This window comes from Phalangium opilio, unplaced genomic scaffold (assembly GCF_054372755.1).
Source record: "Phalangium opilio isolate 3A_F unplaced genomic scaffold, DU_Popi_V2 ptg000054l_1, whole genome shotgun sequence".
Lineage (NCBI taxonomy): Eukaryota > Metazoa > Arthropoda > Arachnida > Opiliones > Phalangiidae > Phalangium > Phalangium opilio.
In genome coordinates, this window is record NW_028324173.1 from 902,086 (window position 1) to 906,700 (window position 4,615).

A 4,615-nucleotide genomic window follows, 5' to 3' on the forward strand; every position below is an offset into this window, starting at 1 on the left:
AGGCAGGGAAACTGAACGAGAAATTTAGTTTTATGAGATTTCACTTCAAGCTTTTAAACGATCAAGCCGAAGTTATTAAATGCATGTACGAAGCTATTGTAAAACGCATGAATGATATATATCAAAAATATTATGTAAGTCGCGGTACTATGTCTCACAATGATTACGACCGTGTTAAAAATTTCCTAGCAGCGTGTATAGTTCCTTCGAGCATTTTCGAAGATTTTTGTAACTTGGTTCGTGACAAAAACTTGACGCGTAAACTACAATTATATAATTTATTCTACATTTGCTTAAATAACGACGCGTACATTCGCGAATTAATTGGAATTGATTGTGTTCATTAAAAGTTTTTGATTTAAAATCTGATTGTAATAATAATAATAAGCCTAGAATAACCTAGCATAAGTCTACCTTTCAGAAACTACCATAACATAAGCCTACCAGGATCTACCATAGCATAAGCCTACAATAGCATAAGCCTATCCCTACAGGTATCAGCCACGTGACGTCATCAAAAATTAGCCGTGACGTCATCAAGAAAACCACCACCAGGTGGCTCAAAATTCAAATTTCCCGCCAACACCATCACGTGACGTCATCAATTCCCCCCCATCTCCCCCCTCCAACACCATCACGTGACGTCATCAATTCCCCACCCCAGGGATGGCTTTATAACCCGGGTTTTACCCCCCCCCCCTGAAAGGGGGGAAAGAAGGGGGGTAAAACCTGGGTTATAAGGCCGTCCTTACTCTCTTTCCATATATATACCAAAACTTTAAAAGAATCGGGTAAGAGGGGTACGCTTCAATTTAAACGTCAATATTAGCCAAGTTTGAGAAGAAAATAGGTATAACTTTATTTTAAACGATTTAACTATTATTAATGTTAATTATTGAAGATTAAAATAATTAAAAATAATTATATTTTTTTTAAATATTAAAGATAAACCTCTCGTGCAAAGAGAGATTATCATTGCCTCCTATATCTACCAAGGCCCGTGCATGCGATATATTTCCTTCATTGCCTCCTATCAGGGTTGGCCAAATTACAAGAACCTTAAATTACAAATTACTAATTACAATTACATATTCTGAATCATTCAATTACAAATTATATATTACAATTACATATTTGTGATAAACTCAATTACAAATTATAAATTACAATTACATATTTGTGATAAACTCAATTACAAATTAAATTATTAATTGAATTATATTTGAAATTTAAATTACCCTATCCGGTTTGGTTTTGAAACCTTATGGGCATATGTAATGGATCGTTACAACACCAATATCATTCCCATCATGGATGTTATTTAAACCATTATGAGCATATGTAACGGATCGGTACAGCACCAATATCATTCCCATCATGGATGTTATTTAAACCATTATGAGCATATGTAACGGATCGGTACAGCACCAATATCATTCCCATAATCGATGATATTTTAACCGTTATTATTCCCATCATGGATATTGTTTAAACCGTTATTATTCCCATCATGGATGCTTTTTAAACCATTATTATTCCCATAATCGATGATATTTTAACCGTTATTATTCCCATCATGGATGATATTTATACCCTTTATGATGAAAGCTACATTAACATCTCGATTGCCATGTAAACACCATCCTCTCGTTTCACCCCAACTATATTCATAGTAGCTAGAAACTGATTACGACTGGACCTTTCAATAATCTGATGGCCACCATAAAGCTTTATTTTAGTTTGAAATCTAAACCCGATTATTTCAATGTATATTTGACTCTCGGCTCTTTCTGAATCGTTAATGTCTCTTCATTATAGAGACGATTAACAAAACCCATATTTTAATTCACCTCGGGCCTCAATTGTCTACTCTTTGATTCTCCAGGCCTGGGAGTCGTTGCGGACTCCAGTAATCCGCAGCCTCTTGGAAGCTAGAATGGAGTTAACCGGCATAGTATAAGCCTTCGCGTTCTTTTTGTATTATCTAAAGCAAGGATTATTCTATATACAGATGTAGTATAGCTTAAGTAATATATAAACAGCCATTTGAAATAACAATATTTAAGAATATCCTTGAAATATCAAAATGAAACAGAGCTTTAAAGCTACAAAACTACTAAAGGCATCGAAATTACGAAAATATTTCCAAATAATCACTTTATATTACGAAAAAAGAAAATATTGAGGTTTTGTAAGATTTCTTTACACAAGCGAACTGCTGAGGCGGTGCGCTAGTATAGCAACGGACAGACACACAGACAAACACGTATACTGCTCTTTAACTCTTTCTGTATTAATTTTGAGTTGAGAAATCAGATTATCTTAAATTCTAAAATAAATATTATTAATACTATATATTTCCTTCGTTAGTTATTCACTTTATTGAGCGTTACATCATTTTAATTAAGAATAATTAGACATTCTTGATAGACTTGACTAATATTGACGTTTGAAATGAAGGATATGCCTACTGTTTCGCCCTACTCAATTCGGTAGTATATAAATGTTTCAATTCTCAGGTATTGATAAGAACAGTGCAATTGCGTGAATTTTTGGCGGAAGCCCACCAGTGGGAGGCTAGACGTTTCTCTTAACCCTAGCCGGTCGCCGCGCATGTCTTAACCTTAACGATGACTATGGAGATAGAAGCCAGTACGTAGAGACTGGTGGCCATGTGGAATGGACAAAAGACCGGATGATGGTGGTGTTTAGAAGCCAGTAAGTACAGACTGGTGTCCATGTGGGAAGGACAAAAGACCGGATGATGGTCGTGTGAAGAAGCCTGTAAGTACAGACTGGTGTCCACGTGGGATTGACAAAAACAAGAAGTTATTAGTGTTAGACAGACCACGGAGTAATAGCCAGTGTAAGAGGAGTACAATTTTACAAATTCCCGGGAACTGTATATGCGGTTCGGAAATTGAGAACACATTTGCTCCGATTTGAAAACTGAGAACGCGGTCCCCTGGGGTGTATCAACAGACACACACCTCGAAATTAGGACCTCTCCATGACATAAGTCACTCAGAGAGGTAATAAAAAATAAATAGTAAATGGTTTCATTAAAAGTTGGGAAACCATAATAAACGTCTCGGAGTTGAGACGAGGGCGTACTCTTTCAAACAATAATTTACTTTCTAAACACAGGTCCATTAGCCAATGAATAAAACTGGAAATACATAGTTCAAATTTGGCGAGTTATAGCCAAGGCCATTTTAAAGGTTAAAGCGTATAATCATTTTCTTTGTATCCTCAATTCTAATGCGAACCTAATATATATCACTTAAATGTGGATTTAAGTTTCGGCTCACTCTGAATCGTAAAGACCTCCTAAAAGAGTCCACGAAACAAGGTCAATTTTCGTTTTTATCTAAGGTATATTATTTCATAGACCCAATCGTTTCAACACTGGGGAAAATGAAGTATTAACATACACATTACAAGTAACAATTTACGTTTACACTATATATAAATGATGTAAAGCTGAATTAAAAATTAAACACGAAATTTGAAATGTTAATATCAAAAGATGTTCTTGAATATTGACATGAAACAGAGTTTTACACCTACACAGTAACTAAAAGAATCGTAATGCCGAAAAATATTTAAAATAGTTCCATTAAATATTCTACAAAAACAAAATGTTACCGTTTTGTAAGAGATCTTTTCATCCTACTCGCTTTATATTATTATGATATTAACTTTGATATGCGTGTGGTGTTACGATTCAGATGCAATCTTCATTACTCGTTCTATATAAACTCTCACTTGTGTCATTCCAAAGAAAGAGGTTTATCTTAAATAATTAAATAAATGTAACTGATATTAAATATTTTAATCGCCAGTAATTTACGTTTATTATGGTTAAGTCGGTTTATGTAACTTAATTCCTAAAATAATTTTAAGCATAGCTACCTTTAACGTTATACTTCTAGGGAACACCTATATCAGAACTTTTGTAAATTTAGGGTATATAAGGCGATTGATTCACACTTTGGGGTAAGTAAATGCGCAATTGCGTGAACCATTGGTGGAAGCCCTGCAATTGGTTGGCTAGATGTTTATCTTAACCCTAGCTCCTAGCCGCGTACATTTTAAGCCTAACGACGATGATGGAGTAGAAGCCAATGTTGCAGATTGGTGTCTATGTGGTATAGACGAAAGACCAGTAGATGGTGGTGATAGAAGACAATAAGAACAGATAATTGTGTTTGTGGTGTACACGAAAGGCGAGTGCACAGTGCTGTTGTTAGAAGCCATTAAATAGCGGTTGGCATTAGGTGAAACAATGGCGGTTATACATCAGATGAAGGTGTAACGGATAGTTAATGATTGGCGTTAAATAAGATGGATAAAGCAAGGAAGTAAAAGTTTCTGAATTTCTGTATACTGCGAACTCGGTCCGGAAATTGCGAACACGTTAGCTCCGATTTGCCAACTGCGAACGCGGTGACAGACAGACAGAGACACAGACAGACAGACACACACAGACACGTCCAGTGTAATACCTCTCCGTGACGTCATCGTCACTCGGAGAAGAAAAAACTATGGCTGTGTCAACAGTTATAATTTAAACTAATGTGCCAACGTTTCAATTTTGTGCTTGTTATGGGAC